The 24210-nt window shown below is 37.1% G+C and overlaps 1 protein-coding gene and 1 long non-coding RNA gene across 2 annotated transcripts in view; one reads left to right on the top strand and one right to left on the bottom strand.

The window, feature by feature from the left end:
• tmem132e (transmembrane protein 132E) overlaps window positions 1–24210 on the top strand; it is a 735885-nt gene that overhangs the window by 447753 nt on the left and 263922 nt on the right. The gene's annotated exons all lie outside the window — the stretch shown is intronic.
• On the bottom strand, window positions 8658–22123 carry LOC115433134 (uncharacterized). The gene is made up of 3 exons (XR_003937309.1): window positions 22110–22123; window positions 9818–9820; window positions 8658–8772 (listed from the first exon to the last, which is right to left on the bottom strand). It is a non-coding gene; the product is annotated as an uncharacterized LOC115433134 (long non-coding RNA).

The raw sequence follows: 24210 nt of genomic DNA on the forward strand, positions 1-24210 counted from the left end.
ATTTATCTCTTCTCTCCATCTGGTCATATGGTTTGACACCAAGATATATCTCTGACCTTTCAACCCCATATTCCACCATGACCTCTGAGATCCTCAAATACAACACCCCAACTATTAAAATTAAAAATAATTCTATAATGATATAAAAGTATTTTCTATCAGGACTCTATGGGACACCCCTTGAGATGACACCAGCATGGCTAAGTTTATTTCCTCATGAAAGTGACTCCTTAAAACACATTTTTATAGTCTAGCCTTCCTCTAATCCATGCACTTATTTGTGTTTTATTGCAGTATATGGTTGTTGTTGCTATGTCTTGGTTTATTCAGGTGTTTTGTTTTTTTTTTTTTATGTAATTTTTTGGTATTACCTTGCAAGGCACTTTGTAAGCTTTTTATTGTTGTTGTTCTTATTTCTCTTATAACTTAATGGCATTGATGCATCAAATGCTAATATAGATCATGTAAACACAAAAAAACATGTGGTCATCAATCAGTCAATTTATTACAAAATTATCACAAATAGTCATTAAAAACAACAATTCATTCATAAAATACGTACTAGAGGCAGTCCTCAGCTTATAAATGGGGGCCCTTAAACATCGAATAAGAGACATAATTTACATCATAATCTTTAAGGCATCAAATGTTCTAAATAACTACAAAACATATTTTCATCCAAGTTGGAAAACTTGAGAATGTAGATACTAGATCTTCATTGAACTTTAAGTGTTAATAGACCTTAAAAATGCAATGCTTTAATATTAAACAAGAAAAAGAGTTTTCTCCGTGCTTAAAATAACATACATTGGTGTGTTTATTACCAGTGATACGTTCGTCTCCTGTTTCCAAATCAAAAGAAAAGGTTTTTCATTTTGACCATTTATTGTTGTAACCATATCATGTGTTGTTTCAAGAAAAGTCTGTCCCCAAAAACTGCAAAAACACTGTCAAGCACATTCCCTGCTGTGTAATCCCAGCCTTAAAGCCATGTTTACATGTTCCGCATCAAACCCACACTCTGAAGTCGCTCGCCAAAACCTCCTGTTCTCCTGTCCACACAACAACACTCTAAATGCAGTTTACTATTCCCAAAGGTCACTTTTCAGTGACCCATAGTTGTGTTTGGATGTGGGCAAAATAGGACAGATAGATATTTTGGAAAATCCTGAAAATATAATGCACATGCTGGACCTTATTTTGGCTCTAACCACAATGTTTTCTTAATCCTAACCGAACTGTTTTTGTGCTTTAACCTAAACCTAAATCTTAACATCGAAGCTCAAATCTAAACATCCTTTTGTGTATTTTAAAGTTATCTGTGGTATTTTCATGTCTTTTGTCTTGCTGCCTCTAGTCATTGAACCATGAAAAGGTTAGATTTTGATGAGTTAAATCAGTGTCTGCTAAATAACTGTTTGCACACATATCGTCTTTCATTTCATTTAGAAATACTTTACTTACCACATTCCCTTTTGCAATTTTGCTTCTAATAGAATTTGAACCTGGTGTCTCAACATCCATTTCCTAATTAAACAATCTAACAAGATGTGCATATGGTCTAAAACAGCATGATTAAAATAAATGGACTTAATTCTGAGTTAAAGTGAAAAGCACTTACCCTTTTGGTCAAACAATTTTTCGCCTCCGTGTCTAGACCTGCATGCTGCCAAACGCTTGATTAAAATATGTCGGTCATGATGCGACGGCAGCCAAATTCTATATCCATTCTGAACAGTATTAATCTACATAAAGACCACATTCCTTCAGTTTAAATGAAATTTGATCCTGGCTCAGATTAATGTGGACATTAATATGAACACCTTAATAATTTGTAATTCCACTGTGATGGCAGTAGTTAGAATGAAGATTAGAGTCACTAATTCTAGAATCACTGATGTCTCTACAAGTATTAACATTAATTCCACTTAGCCTTTAACTTCATACATTCCTTAAACCCATGTATATCGGTAAATGCAGAGCAGTGTGTCTGAAGCCTAATGACTATTTTCATAGCTATCAGAGCAGCGCTAGGCAGGCAAAGTAAACGAGAGCATCCTCCATCGTCAGCCCTTACGGCAGCTCTCACATCAGCAAGCTGTTTGGAAACATGTAAAAATCAGTGAGAAGTGGCAACACTCCTACAGTTAATTAACAGGAATCTCAGTGTTGGCATTGTAGCAAACATACGGCCTACAGGAGAGGAAGGTTTGGGGAATGAGAAGGGGGGGGGGGGGGGGTGGGGGGGGTGGATGATATTTGCATCTGTCAGTAATTTTAATGAGACAGCCATGCCAGCCATCAGTGTGAGCAGTTGGATGCCATCACATGCATGTGTGACGATGTTTTAGAGAGTGACTAGAGGGGACTGGGGAAAACATGTTACTATAAGCACGCCAGAACAGAAATACACCTCAAAATGTCTGCAAAGCCAGCACAGTTGTAGGCTTTGTCTAATAAATTCTTAAAATGATACCAGATCTAGATCACTGTTCCGAACACCAAATGTATGAGTTTTTTTTTTTTCCCTTTGTCATAACATTACTTTAACCCTTTCATGCATGAATTTTGTGAACCTTAGTCAAGATTTTTTTTTTCCTGTGTGTTTTTATTCCTCTTTAGGCATGAAAAAAACAGTGTGATTGAAAATGTGTAATTGGAGTTACAAAAATGTCCACTCAACTGGACACCATGTGTTTAATTTTTGAAGCAAAGAAACACTTATTTAAAACACAATAACAGAAAGTGATATACTGTGTGAAAACTATGAAATAAAAACATTTTTAATGCAGCTAATCTGATGTTTTCTCACATTTTAGCATACTCTAATACTACTTATTACTCACTTCAGGGAGATAATATGCAAAAAAAAAAAAAAAAAAACTTTTTGTTTAAGAAAACGTTACATCTAAAAACAACTAGTAATTGATTTAAACTCAAACATGTTACTGCAGATCAGGTTTATAAAGAACAGCAAAGTTACAGTAATTGTGTGAATGTCAGTGTATGAGATGGTGCATAAGCATCCACTGTGTTGGCTGATATGCAAATAAAACAATAAAACTCATGAATATACAAGAGAACAGCTGCAGAATAACTGTCAACTGGAATGACCACTGTGCATGAAAGGGTTAATATTAAAATACTGTTACCACACACATTTGATGTACTTTGCATTCTATATCATACTATATACACTAATCAGATGAATAACAATAAAAGTGCTAATTTCATTGCAATGGCATCTTTCACTGGGTTGGATATACACTGCTCGGCCCCCCCAAAAAAGTTGCACATGCAATATCTGAAGGCACCACCTTGGGTTTTGATTCCAGGAGACATTCACTGTGACATCTTTTTTGCCACATATTGCTTATGTCAGGGGTGTCAAACTCAATTTAGTTCAGGGGCCACATCCAGCCTAATATGATATAAAGTGGGTCGGATCAGTAAAGTAATATAAACAATAGGATAAGAACTTTTGAGTGAAAAAAGTAAATTCCGTAAAATAAAAAATACACTTAATATGCTTAAATATCCTACAATACATGCAAAAATACACTTAATTATGCTCAAAAATCCTACAATACACGCAAACATGCACTTAAAATTCCGTAATTAAAATGTTTACATCTACGAATTGTCCTTGAACATAACATGAACAAATATGAACAACCTGAAAAATCTTTAGTAAAATAAGTACAATGTTAACAACATTACGCCTTAGTTTATCATTTATACACGTGAATCACAACTTAGAGATCACAGTGATCTACAAATACACCAAACATTAAATAATAGGGAGACTATTATTAAAATTCCACATACTTCTCTTCAGACATTTCAGATATTCACTTTTTTTTTGTAAAAGACTAGTCTGTAAATGTGAACATTTTTGTGTAATTTTACATTTTTTACACTAAAACAAAGAGACAAATTTACAGTTTTCATTATTTATAGTTTATTATGATAGTATTTTACTGTTCTGATCCACTTTAGAATTAATTGACCTAAGATATTTTAACATCCTTGACTGTTAATATTTTCAGTGTAATTTTTGTATTTCACAAATTCATCCCACGGGCTGGATTGAACCCTTTGGCGGGCCGGATTTGGCCCCTGGGCCACATGTTTGACATTCCTGGCTTATGTAGTCTAAATGGTCTACATGTTCACTGGCTAATATCACTGAAGGTCCCACTGGAATGAAATAATTATAAATTAGTACCTCTTGACCTATCCATGGTCATAATGATATTTATTTTGGACTTTTTACTCCCACCATACTTGTGTGATGTCTTTAGAGACTCTTCCGGAGACAGTTTTGGACAAAAAAATCTCCAGATGTGTTGGAATTTTCATTGTCAATAAATTTAAATATTATTTCTTATTACTTCTTTATGGGTTTTAAAATACTCCTTCTCTCTCTTTGTCTGTCTCTCTGTCTCTCTCTGAGTTACGCAAACATTGACAATTTCTACAGATACTTGGTTCTCACGAGACGGCATCACAAATATATGATCTTACAGAATATGATGCACTGCTATAGATTAAACTACCAAAAGTGGATGGATTGAGCTCAACCCTTAAACACGAATAACAATAAAATGTAACATACACATTCATGCAGCATTAAATGAATCCAAAAACACCACATTTAATAATAAGAATAATAGACACAATGCTACTTTAGACATGGACATTGCTAATAATACTTAAATGATGATTAGATCTCTTCCACTACTGTTACTTGGGAACTGCAGATAATTACAATGCAAACTAAAACCCATATGGATCAAACTAAATTGTTGTACCTCTTTAGAGCGTAGATCACTCATAGTCTCAGTCTTAAGGGGTTTCTTTTATTATTTTGAAGGACATACGTATAAAAGAGTAGCCTTCCACATTCATGCCACTGATTGATTGCAGTTCCTCTTATCTGATGATAATGCCCACTTCTTCACTCAACAGTAAGTTCAAGTTTTCATGAGTGGACCTTATTGATTGAGATACACTTAATGTAGTTGAGTGTAGAGTGGGTGTTTAATGATCTTGCTGTTTGATTCATTCAAGATAAAAGTTTTTTTTTTTTTTTCCCCTCTAAGTAAGTCTGCTTAGGAGATTTAGCATAGGACATTAAGAAAAAGGACGTAGAAATATTTTTAGACTTCAGTAGGATGTGTCTAGTGGTTTGGTTGTGTATTCACCCTCCCTGATTGCCCGTCTTTCTGTTTTCCTCAAGTGTTGGATTGCATCTTTACAGCCATACTGCCAGCTGAATAGTCTGTGACCACGGCTTCCACTCTGACAGATGGAGTGACAGATCTTTGCAAAGAGGTTTTGATCTGGTTCTTGGATATCCTCCTCTGCCCACAGAAGAGCACAGCCCTCGATGGTGAAACAGTTGGTGTTTTTCAAAATATTGGAGTGAAAAAAAAAAAAAAAAATCCTCTGTTTTTGTTAAGAGTGTAACTAGGCATGGCCAAACCAAATGAGCTTAAATTCATCTTAAGAGGCCTGAATTGTCTCTAAGCAATGGTAACATGTGAAAATGTAGGAGGTAAACTTTGTAGATGGTAAATTACTAAAACAATGATTTGCTTTCCTCTAACCACACGTTGGATCTTGACGCAACAGTTGTGAGGCACATTTGGCTCTTGTCTGTTTATGGTGTTGTACCTATATGTGTGCAGAATTTATTTAGTTTTAAGGGTTACAACACGGTATTCAAAATGTCTGACGGGACATTTTAGAGACAATTTGACAGATTAGTGTTGTTAAATTACCCACATTTTTACTTTTAAATTCATTTTTGCTTTAGTTGGACCATAAGGGATTATCCAAAACAAGGAGCTACTTTATATTGAAATAAACATTGGAATGGCAATTAGGGATGCAAATTATCAGTTAATCCATTAATCATTAGTTGGTTGACCTTATCGATCGATTAACGATTAATTGATAAGTGGCGATTTTCCTGAGAACCTGAATTTCTCTTTCAATACGGTCTATAAGAATAAAAGCTAAATACTGTTTATATACTTCATGAAAAAAGCATGTCATATTCCTAATGATTGATTATTGAACCACTGGATACAGTCAGTGTTTCCTGTGGAATTCATCTGTTGGTGTGACGGTGTGTAATAGGGGAGGCACACGTGTGTTTCGTCGGTGGGGAGGGCGGTTACTTGGCCGCACACACACAGTTCGGTCATGGGATGCGTGTGTGTTGGTTGGGAACCACACGTGTGTGTGGGTCACTTTCCTTCCTACTTACAATACTATAAGGAAACGGGATGGTGCAGTCCATGCCCCCGCAGAAGTGAAAACGAAACTTTTCTCTCATTTATCTTTTCCCCACCTCCTGAAGCTTCGCAAACCTGTGGCCCGCATCTGTAGCCTGGAGGATGTTTTCGACTTCGGTCTCACTGACCATGGACTAGACCAACCTCCAGGGAAAACACTCTGATACGACTCTGCATTTATGTGTGTATTTACAGGGTGGGGAAGCAAAATTTACAATATTTTGAGGCAGGGATTGAAAGACAGTGTATGACCAATTAGTTTATTTAAAGTCATTAGAATTTATTTGCCACAAGAAAACTGACATAATAGAAAATGTTTTTATTCTATGTGTCCTCCTTCTTTCTCAATAACTGCCTTCACACGCTTCCTGAAACTTGCGCAAGTGTTCCTCAAATATTCGGGTGACAACTTCTCCCATTCTTCTTTAACAGTATCTTCCAGACTTTCTCGTAATAGTTTTGCTCATAGTCATTCTCTTCTTTCCATTATAAACAGTCTTTATGGACACTCCAACTATTTTTGAAATCTCCTTTGGTGTGACGAGTGCATTCAGCAAATCACACACTCTTTGACGTTTGCTTTCCTGATTACTCATATGGGCAAAAGTTTCTGAAAAGGTATGGATAATAGTGTTCGGTATGATTATGACATCAATATATGTTTGGTTTCAAAACAATTGACGTAGTGCCTGCTGAGAAAAAACAACAAAATATTCATTGTAAATTTTGCTTCCCCACCCTGTATTTAGGGGTGCACCGCTCCCACAAACAGACCGGCCTGTTTGTGTTTGGCTCCACCATGTCCATAAAGCCATTCTAACTCATCAACGCCATGATCCGGTTTGATGACTGGCTATCCCAGCCGCGGTGTCGCAGCGCAGACAAACCAGCGGCCTTCGGACAGGTGTGGACAAGGGCAATTAACCGACAGTTAATAATTTAATCAAGCCAATTCTTATCGAGAGTCGATTAATTGTTTACATCCCTAACGGCAATCAATTAAAGTTCGCTCTCTGATGGGACATTACTGTGTTTTGACCCTTAAGGTGATTCTTGGTGGTAGTTTAGCTAATGGTTTATTGTAGGATGAGTGTGTCGTATGAACCATTTTGTCATAGCTGACCGTGTAGTGACTGACATCAGTGTGTTGGACCTAAATGGCAGGACCTGATCCTCTGTAAGTTTTGAGCTTTGCACATATACGTACAGCATTTATGTCAGAAGCATTGTCACCTTTTGGAAGGATTCGTATGGTTTAAAGGGGTCATATTTTGCTAAACTCACTTTTATCAGTCTTTGGTACATTTATTTGTGCATTTGGGGACCCTAATTTGAACCCACCAGGTGCTGCAAAACTATCTTTATATTCATTACATCACAGCATTTGCACATATAAGGTCAAGACTTCCGACGAACATTTCTCAGAGTACGCCATAATTGTTTATCAGCAGCAGCGGTTGTAGTAAAAACTGAAAACATGTCCAAACTTCGAGCCGATTACCTAAAATGTTCAGTTGTCAGTTAATGAACACAAGTGGCTGAATGGGACAGAGAAGCACAGCCAACCACCTGGAGGGGGTGGGACTTGAAAGTGGCTCATTTGCATTTTAAGGGCCAGCGCTCAAAACGACCTTTCTGGTGTCATTACTCAGAAATAGGGTTGAAGATGGACCTGTGGAGTTGAATTAATGAAGAATTCAAACCCAAGCAGAGCATTTACAGTTTATGTAGACCACAGGGAAATGTTTTAAAATGCATATTTCCCTTTAAAAAAGCAAAATATCACTCCTTTAAGTAAGTGATGGTACCAGAGTAGAGCCTAGGATGAGGACGAGGACTCATCCAAAACAAATACTCTTTTTGCGTTCGTATCTGGTAGGAATAGGTCATTTGTACATAAGAAGTTATTTTATCTTATTTTTGTTTTTATTTTCTTTGCACATTTTATGGTAGTTTTATTCTACCCCTTTTTTCACTAAAGTTTTTACTGAAACTTTATAAAGACATAATCAGCAAAAACAACAAAAAGCGAACAAACAAACCTTGCTTGGGTACACTACACAATATTACATTCACATTATTCAGTCCTTCCACCATTCCAGGTTCTGTAATCAGTCCATTTATTCCATTTTTTGTCCATTTGTGCTTCTTGTAGTCGCAGTTTGAGTTATTTTTTCCATTATATATATTCCTTCAATAATTGCGATCCATCGGTCCTTTGTTGGTGGTTCTGTCTTTCCCCAGTTCCTTGTAATAGCTTTTTTTGCAAGCCACTAAAAGTACCTTAACCAAGTATGTGTCGTTTCCCATTACATTTCCATCAGACAAGTTACATATTCTACCATATTACCTTTATATATTTTATTTGATATTTTATCCTTTTAGCTTTTATGCTACAAAACCGAGACCTGGATAACTATATTTTATTCTATCATGTACCATTGATCGAATGACAATAAAGCTGAGTCTGAATATTCACAATATCAATGAAAGCATAGAGACATGGTGAAGAACTACCACAGCAAACTTTGCTCAATTTTATACTCCAACCCTTAATTTGAAAGAAAACTGAACTTGAACATCCAGTCTCCACTTAAGCGTATGTACATGAGAGATCCAATAAAAACAAATGTAATGGTCTGTTTTGTTAAGTTTAAGGTGTGGTGATTGATTCATTATGTCAACTCATGCACTGTGTAATGCACAAAAGAATATTCTACCCTAAAAGTTTGTGGTTTTCTGCTGTTGTTATGCCAAAAACCCACTGTCGCCCAATCTTGTATTGCTGTATTTATCTATGTTTGCTTTGATCTGGATCAGTCAGTACAAATACACAAGTGATTATGAAGTGATAATAACATCTACAAGGCTCCAGACTTTGATAAACTTCAGTATGATCCATATGTAGAATGTGTGATTATAAAATCTCCTGAATATAATACAAGTAAAGATGCAACACAAGTCAGGTGTTTCGTGAACGATGGGACTTAGGTAATCATCGTCCCATTAAAATAGTGGGTTTTATGTGAACAGAAAAAATTCAAAATGTAGGGGGAAGGAGGAGATTGTGGACCAGGCAGTGACTTGGGGAAAAAAAGGCAAGACATAGGATCATAATGTTACAAAGAAAGCTTGAGGCTGTGAGCAAATGTCTGAGGCAGCTAATCCCATTTTGTGTTCCTTGTACAGAGTGATATGTGTTCTGTGAATGACTTTACATGGGATGAGCTGTAATTTAGTGTTTGTGCAAATATGTTTTTTATAGATTTCAGTCCTGATGTTAGTTGTGGGAGAAATTATGAGGTCCAAATTTCATTTAATTGATTGATGGATTTATTTCAAATATGATTGCCAAAACAGAAGAAAAATAAATAAAACATTTAAACATAACACATATTTGAAAAGGAGTGAGAAGAAGCATAATTTATAAACTCCCACCCCTTCTCCTTAAATAATTAATAACAATAATAAGCTTCCTAGTCTAAACGTATCTATACTCTAATGCCTGATACTTACTGTTAATTAATTTTGTTTCTGGCTTTATATTATTACGAGCAAGTATAATATAATTTACATAAACACATAGTACAATAACACATATATATGTACACACACACATCTATCTATCTATCTATCTATCTATCTATCTATCTATCTATATATATATATATATATATATATATATATATATATATATATATATATATATATACCATACTTAGCCTATGGTTTTTACTCCTCTGCCAACTTTTGGCCAAAGGGGTATTGTAATCATTTTGTTGTCCATCTGTCCGCCATTCAATGACACAATCGCACACAATCACATTGTCTGAGGAATGCATCATACAGGGGTTGGACAAATAATGGAAACACCTTCACCTCAAGATGATAATGCCCCAATCCATACAGCTAGAATTGTTAAAGAATGGCATGAGGAACATTCTAATGAAGTTGAGCATCTCGTATGGCCGGCACAGTCCCCAGACCTCAACATTATTGAGCATTTATGGTCAGTTTTAGAGATTCAAGTAAGACGTCGATTTCCACCGCCATCGTCTCTAAAAGAGTTGGAGGGTATTCTAACTGAAGAATGGCTTAAAATTCCTTTGGAAACAATTCACAAGTTGTATGAATCAATACCTCGGAGAATTGAGGCTGTAATTGCCGCAAAAGGCGGACCTACACCATATTAAATTATATTTTGTTGATTTTTTAAGGTGTTTCCATTATTTTGTCCAACCCCTGTATATCTGCACCAAATTTATACTATGGATGCATCTTAGCGTGGAGCAGAAGCCTATTGAAAACAGGTGACCTTGACCTACTTTTTCAAGGTCAAATTACCTTGTGTAGTTATAATATCTGAGTACTTTCAAATATAAATATGTGTGTAATAAACTTTCCACAAAGACAATCTAATCTAAATTATAGGGCACTAACTTTAAACAGAATCTTACACTATATTATTAAAAATGTGCAGTATGTTATGTTCACAATTTGGATGTTAGTTTCTGATGGTCTTTCAGGTGGATTATATTTTCTCTTTTCTTTGGTGGAGTCATTGGAGTGTTTATCTGTTTCACTTCTGATTAATAATCTAATCTGTAAGCATTGAGAAGATTGTGGTTTTCTCAAGTCTGTATTTCTGGACTTGGCTTGAGGCTGTTAGTTTTAGCCAATATAAAACACACCTGTCAGGTTGATTTAAATGTTATTTCATGGTGAATTCTTACCATTTGGTGTTGCAACGCTCCCACTGAGATTATCATCCTTAATTTTTTATATTTTTTTCTCATCTTTCATCATAGTTTTCCTCTTCTCTGAGATGATGAAGGTGCAAATCTCAAGGCACTGAAACCTTCGTCAGGTGTCAAACACACTATGACCAGACAAACATTCACTGTTTAGCACCTCAGTAGCACCTGTACAGCCATTCATGTTACATCCAAGGCTACCAGAATACAGTTAGCAGCTAAAGGACACTGACCAACCTGAGAATCAACCTTTTTTCCTCTCAGTCTGGACTCATTTTGTACCTACAGTACATGTGCAACCAAACCAAAATGAAAATCCTCCCAGTCTCATTTATGGAAGCTGCAAAGAGCACAGAAGTCTGTTCTTATAGCCAGAGTTGCTTTATACTTTCTGAGCTTTTTATGAAAGGGACATTAATTCTTGATGATACTCAAGTAAAATAAATAACAGTTGTGCACTTTAACAATGGATACCACCTTCTGTAAAGCCGAAAAATTGGAGAAGTCGGAGCTACTGTAGAAATATGGCAGATTCCATGAAAAGCATCCCCCTCCCACTGTAGATATAAACAGTTCATTCTAATGTAAACACAACAATGCAATACACTAATGAAAACATATTTATGATTACTACTGCTATGATAGTCCACTGGGGAGCTACCACGGTCAAGTCTATTAATGTCGAGTGCTACTGATTTTGACATTTGCATCGTCCCATTCATCCTCCCCAGGTAATGTGGGGTATATGTTCGTGTGGTAGTGTGTGAACAGAGGCTCCTCTACTATCTACTGTTGCACCTGGTGTATTTAATAAATGAACAACAGACCTCTTTGTTAAAGAGATCAGAGCAGCAGTCATTTGTATCTCACTGAACCGGCAGTGCGATTTCCACTGGTGACATACCTCATGGTAATTATTGATGAGATTGTAACGGTACAATGATTACACACTTCTGGAAGTATATGGTTCCTCTGATTAAATTTAGAATTCGGGCGATGTTGTAAGATCTAAAGGCGCAACACAGACTGCAAATGCTCACAGTCATTCCAAATTTCACTTCTATGCCCGTTTGATGCTGTTTTCATAAATTATTGATGCTCCCGTCCTCCTCCTCCTGCCCTGCCTCCAACTTCTTCATCCTGGGAGATTATCAGTGAGAGCTCCTCTGTAATTCCAACAAACAGCTACCTCTTTTGTTCCCATCTGTTCGGCGTACAGGCAGGAGCGGTGAGAGCCTCTGTCATGTTGACGTGAGGACAGACTGGAGTAGACACCTCCAGCTGTACCGTCTGTACCTGTCCCACCTGGAGCACTATGGATACTGTTATGCGGTTTCGTTCAGCAGGTGTTAATGTCAGAGAATTGACGGCTTTATTCTGCCGTCTCGGACATATCACGGCAGCGACTATGTTTCTGTCCTACAAAGGAATCAATATGGAGATAAAGCTGTAAAAGACAGTGACAAATTAACTTTTTTTTTTCCTACTCTAGAAAGTCCAGCAGCTGTTAAACTGAGAAGGGTGAAGGATTGTAATTGTGATGTCGGTGGTGGATGGCACTATGGACAGAGGAAAGTTTTCCAATTAAAAGGATCTGTAAAGGTGTCAGAACCTGGAAAAAAATACAATTAGTCCCTGCAGTGGATGAAGCACACAGAGGCTTAAAGGCATTTACTGAAGTTAAAGACAAATGAAGTTGTACTGTTGCATTGTATTTTCTTGTTTCCTCGACACATTAAAGTGTATATAATTCAGTGTATGATGTATTGTCCACATATGAGTCTAGATTTACATTCAAATCCAAATTACACGGATTAATGATTTGCTTTAAACTAGGGTTGTAATGATGTCAGTGTTACAATTAATTGCGATTTTAAACATCACGGTTAATTAATCGTCAAGGCTGCCAAAAACCATCTCATAAGTACAGTAGATTAACCCTTAGGTGTCCACGGTCACGGCTCTGTGACTGAATCACATGACATATTCAACATGCCGTAGCATCGGAAGTCGATCACATAGACCACTGAGGACAATTGCATTTGAAAGTGCAGACTTGAAACACTCTCCCACTTTATATTTGATGTTGATAGAGCAAATAGAACTGGAGATATGACGTTTTGAAACTGGAGTAAACAAGCGATATAGTTTTATTATAGTGATATAAAGCAAACATTATATTTCTGACTATATCTTTGTCATTTTTTTGTCCCTTTTCAACATGGAAAAAACTGGCCTAATCTGTGGATTGTAATTCACAGACTGTATTAGCATTACAGGTAAGGGTGAGAATGACCCCCATCTGAACCAGATGCGGAAACTGGGGTGAGAAAACGGGAGAAAACATCTATGTAAAGATATGCTTTTATGTCAAATATTTGAGGATAGTTTTAATTTATTACAATTTTGATTTTATGTACCTTACATTTGGAACAAATATTCATTTTTAAAATCTTTGAAAAGGTTCGTTAAGCATCTTTGTGTTATTTATGCAATAAATTAAATGCATTTTTCGAATTGGATTTTATATGTTTTGTGTGTTTTTTGGCCTTTTGTGTTGATATAGTAGGTTAAAGTGAAAAAATAATAGGCAGATGAGATAGATGAAGTTGTGCTGAAAAAAAAAAAAAAAAAGACAGCAAACATGGGTATAATAAACATTTCTTTATATAGTATATAAAGGCAAAATCAAAAGTACTCAAAAATGGCTAAAATAGGCTCAGACTCCTAAGGGTTTAGAGCGGAACCATAGACACTCCAATATGCACTACCTGCACGCAACGAAAGCAACATTACAGAAGCACTGTACTCAACATTCCACGAGTGAAAATGACAGAGAAAGAACAAGCAATCGACCATCTGTCTGAGACTGACAGTTCAGAAATTCAGACTGTAAATATATTTTCGATTCGGGCTCACTTTTGTTTCCATACAGTTTGCATTCGCTACTGTCATCTACGCAGCTTCAGCCTACTATTGTCCAACCCATTCACAACCATCTGCCTACATAGCTTTGGTAGAGTAAGGCCATTCTTCTCCAGCAATTCAGACTGTCATACAAGCTTCAGGAGGGTGAACTGGTGAATTGATGCAGTAAATACAGTCTGATCACAAGGCAAACTGCATAAAATAGTCTGATGCTTCACAACAGAGGGAGGCGTAGAGGAATTAGTTACGCATGTTAAGTTTTAGTTTCACTTTCGTGGGGGCGCGGTCCATGCCGCACCCCCACGTATACACCCTCCCGCAAAATAATTGTAGTTGTCGTGAAACTGCGATTATTTCTCTGACAATAATTGTAGTGCCAAAATCTCTAATTGTTACATTCCTACTTTAAACACATTTCTTCATGTTGCCATTAAAGTTGCACTTGGGTAAGTGTTTCATAGGCAAAGACAGATTCAAGGTAGCTTCGCCAGCCATTCCTCTATTGCAATGAGAAATCTGTCTGGAATCGCGGGGCTTGAATCCAAATATGAAGGTGGGACTAACAGCACAGCGCTGAGTAAACCAATCACAGATAAGATGGACATGACGCTTTTGTCAGAGAAACTTAAGAATACAGGGTGTAATCTGTAATTCAATCCTTATTTATGAATCAAGTAAACAACCGACAACTGTTGTAAAGACATTTGCAGACTTGGAACTGACTTTGACTCACAAATAAAAAAAAGTTTGTGCGTATTGCGCATTGTGAAACACCCGCCCCCAAGACTTGTGATTGGTTCAGTATAGAATAGATTGTGCATATTTCACAGCAACTGGCCCAATTCCAGACTGTTCTACTGTAGTATTGAATATACCAAGAAAACCAGATGGCTGGTCTGGCTAGATTCAAGGTGTTGCACAGAGAAGACAAAAAAAAATAAATAAACCAGTTTACAAAACTAAGCTAAAAGATCTTAAGAACAGGATGAGTCTGTACATTGATAAGCATCTAGTTTCAATATTCACATCGCAGCTAACTGCCTAGTTACACCCATCAAACACACAGACAGAAGTTGATTATATCCAAAGTACATAAAGTCTATGAGTGGACAGAGGAATGGTGGGTGAATGGGTGGGTCAGTAGTTAGTTCAACACAGGCTAGTTCATCAACCATTTCAGGTCAGTCAGTCTCACACTGCTGCTATCTTGTCGGCTGTTACAGTTTTCATTTAATGGGCAGAGCAGACGGCAGAGGATAATCTTCCCATGACCGTGCAGATGAAGAAGCACAGCTATGTTTCATAACGGAGCACAATTATGTTTGCAAACTACTGAGGCGTCTGCACTCTGACCTTGTGCCGAGTATCTCTCACTTGCCCACTGGTACACTCTCAGAAGCCTGTTTTCTGTCTGCAGCTGCAGCGGCTAATTGATCTGGGAGAAAATATATATATATATGTATATTTTGGGAGGTAGTCCATTAATTCCCCCCCCCCCCCCATTGTTGACAAAACAGTCTGTCAAACAGGTCAATACTGTATGTATGACAGTAATCTACAATTAGTGAAATCTGTTACTTTGGACAGCCTGATAACTTGTTCCTGATGGTTTTCCTAAATGTAACAGCCCTGTGTCTACAGAAATAATTGCTGCTTCAGGCAATGTGATACTTGAATTTTCAGTGAATATGTTTACTCCGTCAATGTGGGTCACATAACACCTGTGAGTATTTGCAGTACAGTCTGACAGCACATTAAACTGCTGCCTGCAAAATTTCAGTTAATTCTACTCCTGACCAAAACTATTGTGAATGCAGCCCATGTTAGCTGATTTTATATGGTGGTGTTATATTTGTGCAGTTGGTGATTTACATCTGGGTGACTCTTTGTATGTTCTGTCATAGCAATCATTTTAATAGCTGTCATGTTTTTTTTCACTCTGGACCAAGAGGTTAATTCGTTGAGGCCTTAAACCGCCTCCTGTAATATTATATCAGCATTTCACATGTGTATTTGTGACTTTTCATGCATTCTGTCACATAGAAATTATGCTACAAATTACAAAATCTATTACAGTACTTTTTGTAATAAAGTGCAACATTTTCCCCACTAAGGAATGATGTTACACAAAGTTAAACTGAAGTATACATACTCTGACATAAAAGCACAGATTTCTGTCTTATCTAGATATTGTCACATGCAATATATATGTATATATATATATATATATATATATATATTATATATATATATATATATATATATATATCAATTGATTTAGCCAGCAGTTCTGATATTCTAATGCATTTTAGCACATTACATGGTTACAATACCCTCCTCACCTTCAGTCTGAAGGGTAACGAAAAAATACTTGCAATTAAAGATTGGTAGCATATCAATGTAATTTCTATGATATGTGTTTTGATGAGTACTTCTCTAGACTAAAACAGAGGTGATTTAGGGAACCTCTACACACAAACCCAAGCTTAGCAAAGAGCTGACATCAGACTAGAGCTGCATAGTATATTGTTTGAGCATCGTCATCACGATGTACGTTTGCGCAATAGTCACATTGCAGATTCTGCAATGTAGGAGGAAAATGAACTCAACGTGTTCTCATTTTATTTCAACCTGGGTGCCTAACACACTGCACACACAGCAATCCACCAATCACAATCGTTCTTAATCAGTTTGCCGAAGCAGACCACGCCCCTGCACATAGAGTAAGTTGCAGGCAATGACATTAAAAAATGAGCAACAAACAAGAGAAAATCACCAAAAACAAAGACTTGGTGCCAAAAAAAAAGCAACATCAGTTATCTGGAATTATTTTGACTACAAGAAGGATGATGTTGAAATGTGTTCTGTGTTGATCGTGCACCTGTTGCCACAATGAGAGGTAAGGCAACTAATGTGTTTGACCATTTACGTTGGCGCCACACAGCTATTATATCCTCCTGAGTATTTTTTCATATCGCAAAAGATTTGCAGGTATAAAAAAATCGCAATGTCAGTTTTTTCCAATATCGTTCAGCCCTATATCAGACACACATCTGCACTGTTAGCATGCATGTGCAAGTGATCTCTAGAACAAAATTATCACACCGTTGAACAGATATAAAGACAAATCCCAAAGTGATGCGTAGAGAAACTTTTCATTGTCAAAACATGTTTAGCTCCACTGCACATGTGCTCTCAGTGAATGTTTTAACACAAGCTTTACAAATGTTTATTTTCCTTGATATGGCAGAGATTACTGTAATGCGATAAAAGTGCACCATATTGAACAAGAACAACATTCATAGGAGGTCAGCAGACTGTGTGGCCTGTACACAGATTGTCATATATTCCTATCTGGGAGTTCATGAATAAAATCTACTGTTTGGTTATTAAATGAAAGGATGATGTAAGATGTGTTAGAAACGAAGATGCTTGAAACACACACAAACCCTCTGGACCAGTGGGTTGCAAAGATAGACGGTCAGGATACAGCATTCACTCTGAACAGGCCTGTCCTGCAGCTACAGTATGTGCACACTTTGTCAACCATCAATTTATAAAAAGCTGTGGAAAGTCTGTGGCAAACAAATATGGAAGCAACTCTCAAGATACCAAAAGCAGAAGACTCTACATGTGACACTGTTGCAGCTGCCATGAAGTCTGTCCTTAAAACTCATCACTGCACATGGGTTAGTGTTGTTTTTCTACGTCTCTTTGTCTAAAAAAAAAAAAAAATAAAAAAAAAAAAAAAAAAAAAAAAAAGAAGCTATGAGAGTTCTGGCAGAAGACAAATTGATGTAGGGCTGTGGTCACAACCAGTGAGCCAATCATCAACTGCAGAGTTACGAAAGCTGAGAGGCGCAAGACGAGCCAATTTGTGCATCCTTACTTCACCTGATGCAAGAAGCTTAACATAACACAGACAGAGCCACATGGGTAAAAAAAATAATATAGTAAGTGTAGTGTTCACTTTCTTTTTAGCATTTTGCAGTACAATAAACAGAAGTCTGCAAAAAAGGGTCTTTACTTTTTTCACTCCAACAGCCGACCCGGTTCTTGGTTGTGCTTGTTGTGTTCGGCCATCTTCCTACTCCCTGTTCCCCTCGGCAGCCATAGTAGATGACTGAGGGCAGAGTAACACTGCCATCGCTAATCTCCCCTACCCATGTTTTATCACCATGACAGAGGAAAGAGTTGTGATAAAACACTCCACCGGATGAGTAATCCTTTTGACAAAATTGCAAACAGTGTTTATTTTAACACCTTTGAATGCAGCACAGAGGAGAGGCTTCATATCTGGAATAGAAGCACACACTGGCAACCTGGACACATTTCTGAGAACACTGGCCTTGACTTTTTTTTTTTTTTTTTTTTTTTTTTTTTTTCAGAACTGGCGTCCACAACAATGCATCTGTGTTGGCAGAGTGCTGTCATCTTAGTCTGAGATATCATAATTTATTATATTCTACAAAGCCCAGATAAAAGACTGTGGTGACATTTTTGCCTTAGTGCTTGAATCAAGTTGTCTTAGATGTGTTTAGCTTTGATACTTCCACAAACAACACTCATACAAAGAAATAAATACAACGTTATTTTCAAGACAAGAGTCAAGTGCAACAACTTGACTTGCAGTGAGCAAGGTATAGTTAGTACATGACATGAAGCTGTATAAAAAAAAAAATAAAATAAAAAAAAATAAAAAAACTACCATAAGAAAGCATTTGATTCTTCACTACAAAGAAACATCTATTTGCAAGCGGTGGCAGATGGTTAAGTATGTATGCAGGGCTGAGGCAGCGTTGTGGAGTGGATATGATGCTTCCATTTAAAATGTGTAACTGCACAAGCATAACAGTATACAATAAAGGAATGGACAGAATATTCACCCATCACATTCGGTCACTTTTATCACACATTAATCACACTCATGGGGATATTTTATTCAGCTTCAGTAATGAGGTCTGCGTTAAAAAAACATAAACATATCACCATCATTAATAAAACATTACTTATAGCCTTGTTCCATGTATCATCCTTAATCTTAAGCTCCTTTTACTTAAACATTGTTGACTTGATGTTTTAATTTATAATATGCGATGTTGTGTAATCTCAATGTATGAATAAAATGTAGCCTAATTATTAGCTTCCAAATGTTCTAAGTATTAGTGAATGGACATTATCTACAGTGACTTTGTTTGCATGTGCAGCTATAATGGTAAGATCAGCCTCTTTTTGTTGTTACTGTGTGGAACAGTAGTGGTTATAAACAAAATACCCCAGAGCCAAAGTAAAACTCTATTGGATTTACTGTTATGACTGTCTATGTTTTAAGTCAGCACATGGGATATCTATAACTGTGGTTCCCAACCTTTTTTGGCTCGTGAACCAATTTTAACATCACAAAATTTCTGGCGGACCCCAGACATTCAAAATAGAGACTTTTTTGACTCAAATTTATTTGTTTTTGATCATGTAATAGTTTGCTATACTATGTTGCACATAATCGTTAATTTTAGATGACATTTATTGTACATAATGTATATTATTATGGACGGAGGCAGAAAATCCAGGTGTAGATTACTGCACAAAGTGAGAATTTGATTTTCCTTGGTCAGGATATGTACAGTCAGTCCAGCTTGGATTTACAAGGCTGACAATTAATACTGAACAACAAGAACTCAAACTATGAATTATGAAAGAGCTGCAGCATCTGAAACCGACCACAATGAACATTGACAGATAAACAGTACCACAGTGCTTCAGTTTCAGCTTCACAGTTTGTCATGTCTTTTATGGATTGTGACTGTCTCTCTCAACTCACCCATATGTTTTTTATCAGTAAGTTTTTTTTTTATTTGATCAATTGCTAGAAATTCAGGCGACCCCATTTGAATTCCAGGCGACCCCACGTGGGGTCCCGACCCCAAGGCTGAAAAACACTGATCTATAAACTTCTAAACATTTTCATTTTAAAAGAAAAGAAAAGACAAGGCCGAATTCTCTGTGTGATTTTTGATGCTGTATTATTGAATGATACATGGCCTTCACACACTGAATTTATTAATAAATAATGACTGTTAATGCAAATATAAATAAATAAACGTATGACTAAAATATTACTAATTTCAAAACGGTTGAGGAGTTTGTAAATCAGAAAGATGCACTGAATCAATCCACTACATTGAGATGAGCCAGTTGAGGTGGTTTAGGCACCCAGCAGGGATGCCCCGGGCGCCTCCCTTTGGAGGTTTACCAAGCACAGTCAACTGCCAAAGGCCCCAAGGCCAATCCAGGATTGCTGGAAGGATTATTTTCTCCCAACTGGCCTGGTCAGGGCTGGAGATCCCCAGGGAGAGCTGAGGGAGGGTGCTTTAGCTGGGAGGTCTCAGTGTCTCTATTCTCCCTCTTCTCATGACCAATTCTCCAATGGACCGAGCAGTTTGGAGAAAGGATGGATGGATAAATATAATAGAATTCCACTGAAATTAGACTAAACATAACATAACATATCACAACATATGTACTTTTAAGTCAGTAAAGCTGAAACAGACTGCTTTTCACACTTGATTGTCACAATACCAGAAATATGATGATAGCCATTACTAATACCTAACACTGTTATTGGTGCATTAGTGTGAGGACTATAAACTTTCTACTCATTTTAACAACTAACTGATTATTGGATGTGGTTTGAGACTGTCACTCATTTGTAATAGTGGTCACAAAATAAGATAGAACACATGACTAATACTGTATACTTTCATTAAGATCTTAGATTGAAGACTATAATCTCTCTCTACACCCTCTATTTAAAAATGTCCAAATAAGTTTCACTTAATTGCTTTGCAAATGCACTTACCTTAACCCTAACCCTGCATAATATTAGGCATTATTATGCAGGGTCCTCTGGCAAACATTCATGACAGCTGAACTTGCCTACAGTTATATTACTAGCCCAGTTGCTATTAAAATATTTCCTTTGGTTTTATTTCATCATTATCATCTCTATGTTTTTGAACAACAATGTCAATATTTTTCAGTGCATGTGGTTTTCATTATTAGGTAGGTGGTTGAGGTGAATGTTGGATCAACAAAAGCCAGAATTTAGTCATAACAGACCACAGTACACATCCTAACAGCTATACATTTAGGAGTACACAAGAGAAGCAATTTAGTTTTTTTTTATTATTTATTGCAAAATCTTAGTCGATATTAAATCCTTCCTGATTTACATGTATTTTCTAACCAAACAAGTGCTTTAATGCCTAACTCTAACCATAACCATCATCATTAGTTATGTAAGAATATGATATGTGACGGAAATTGCCACACATGGTTAAACATTAGAACTTGGATATACAGTACATGTATATACACATTGTTTGGTCTTTATATTTTTATCACAAATGTTGAAACATTACATCCCTGTTTTGCACAATACACAGTAGCATTATTTTATCGGGGCCAAGAAGGAGCTGTTCTGTGTTGTTCTATTCTTTTTGAAGTGGTTTAGACTCCTCGAGGAACCTCTCCAATTGTAAAAATGAAGTGTTGCCAAAGTTGTAGCAGCTTTAACTGATTACATTAGAACTCCAGCCTGAACTCAATGGAGACCAAGCAGCTCCGTTCACTCAATGACATTTCTCCAAAGCATTTTTCCCCACACAAGTTATCCATTAGTATCTTTACAGTCTGCTGTGAAACCACTCAGGTAGTCTACTGGCCCGTTTAATGGTCCTGAAAACAAAAGCATAGACTTCTTCCATCGTAAGGTCCATTAGAGAACAATGCTCAATTCTGACATTCACGACATCCACTAACCCACGTCTACATCAGCAAAGCTGTTTGTCATCCCACTATTCCGTTGTAGGCTGTTTGATCCCTAAACAAACATTCTCCTTTCCCCACTATTCATTTTTCAAACCATGCTATAATATTCTCCCAGACAGTGAGCGCTACCCGTACATGCTTCCTAAGTGGGAGAGCACCAGTGCATTCCATTAGCCTCTTGAGTAGAGTGTTAACCTTAGCCTTTGTAGCGTAGCAGAAAATAGCTCTGAGAGAGGACTGTGTCACTTTCCTTGTTCGCTGCAGTTCCTCAGTAAAAGTGCACTGCTCTCACGAATGCTTTTAAAGTCAAAACCTGAGGCTCCATTGTTCTTTGTTCTCAATCAATAAAACATATGCCTCTACACGATGATGTTTCTTGAATATTTAATCTCACCACTTGTTTCCTTTTATCTGCCAAATCACTGAAAAAAAAACAGATCATGAAATGTTTGCTAGTTGGTGACTTTGAATTGTTTTCCTTTATACGCCCCATTTGAAGCAAAGAAACAATAAACTCTGAATCACAAAGGGATTGGAGCAGGCTGCTGAGTGGTTTTCTGTATGTTGTTTGCATCCATTCTTATACCCAATACTGCTGAAGTTACAATACCACATGCTTTGTATCATCTCATTATTAGAAAATGGTGCTAATGAGATGGAAATGTATTTCACATGTGCTATCTCTGAGTTCATGTACACTGCCATAAAATTAAAATTACTGCAGATTTTGAATGTAAAATTGTACAGTAGGGAAAGAGGGGTTTGGATTTATATTTGTAGATGTCAGTGAAGGTTAGGTCTGTGGTTCACAGAATTATTAAGACATGTGTTATTGTAAAGCCCTTTGTGACAAATCCTGTCACCTGACCTGTGCAAGTAAGACCTCCTTAACGGTAAAGGCTGAAATGGCTAGGCAGAGTAACATGTTGTCACCAGACTGACAATATTTTGGTACCTAATGGCCAAGACATTGCACATACTACTAATGGCTAAACTTACTGTGGTACACAAGAAATATTCTGAATACCAGCATCATGCTCTTTTTGGGGTTTTATTATATATGACACACATTCACTGCATCATTTAACATTAATTGTCAAGGTCAAGTTTGTTTATATAGCACATCTGAAGATTAAGATTAAGATTCTTTATTTTGTCAGTATACAGGTTTGGGAAGCAAAATTTACAATGAACATTTAGTTGTTTTTTCTCAAGCAGGCACTACGTCAATTGTTTTGAAACCAAACATATATTGATGTCATAATCATACCTAAACACTATTATCCATTACCTTTTCAGAAACTTTTGCCCATATGAGTAATCAGGAAAGCAAACGTCAAAGAGTGTGTGATTTGCTGAATGCACTTGTCACCACCAAAGGAGATTTCAAAACATAGTTGGAGTGTCCATAAAAGACTGTTTATACTGGAAAGAAGAGAATGACTATGAGCAAAACTATTACGAGAAAAGTCTGGAAGTACTATAAAGAGAATGGGAGAAGTCGTCACCCGAATATTTGAGGACACTGTGCGCAAGTTTCAGGAAGCATGTGAAGGCAGGTTATTGAGAAAGAAGGAGGACACATAGAATAAAACATTTTCTATTATGTCATTTCTTGTGGCAAATAAATTCTAATGACTTTCAATAAACTAATTGGTCCTACACTGTCTTTCAATCCCTGCCTCAAAATATTGTAAATTTTGCTTCCCCACCCTGTATAGATCACATACGTGGACATGCACACACACCAAAATGACCTACATATAGCCCATCACTAGAACATGCAGGAACACACAACACACTGCAGATGAGGAGCAGTGGGCTTACCAAGTACCCAGGGAGCAAATGGGGGGTTAATTGCCTTGCTCAAGGGCACATCAGCCAACAACTTTCTGAAACACATTCTAAGTGCCAGAAGTGCTGTACAGAGTTGTAGATGAAAATACAACCGACTCCTCTCTATTTTGTATGCTCATTGCTTCGTAGACCATGACCAACTAAAGCAGCCCCAGATCATAACACTGCCCCCACAGACTTAGGCCGTTTTTCACACAGCGTACTCAAGTCCGTACCATACTTCACACCTTTCCTGCAGATGTTGCGTTCACAAGCATGTACGGTGGCCCGCGCCCGAATACGATGTGGGTGTTACAGGGCTGAAACGTAGATGGCGGTGTGGAAGGATATTCTGTCTCTATCCAATAAACAGTGGAAGTCAGAAGAAGAAAACCCCTAACGTCATCTACTGTTCTGTTCATTCGTCTACAATGGCAGCAATACTTGTCTGTCTGTTAGCCTGTTTGAGGCAAAGTGAAAAAGATGCGACCTTCGTTGTCCTGATATATCACTGAGTTGTTTGGTTGATAAGGCGAACCCATGCTACGTGGCTTTTC

This window comes from Sphaeramia orbicularis, chromosome 14 (assembly GCF_902148855.1).
Source record: "Sphaeramia orbicularis chromosome 14, fSphaOr1.1, whole genome shotgun sequence".
NCBI classification, from domain to species: Eukaryota; Metazoa; Chordata; class Actinopteri; order Kurtiformes; family Apogonidae; genus Sphaeramia; species Sphaeramia orbicularis.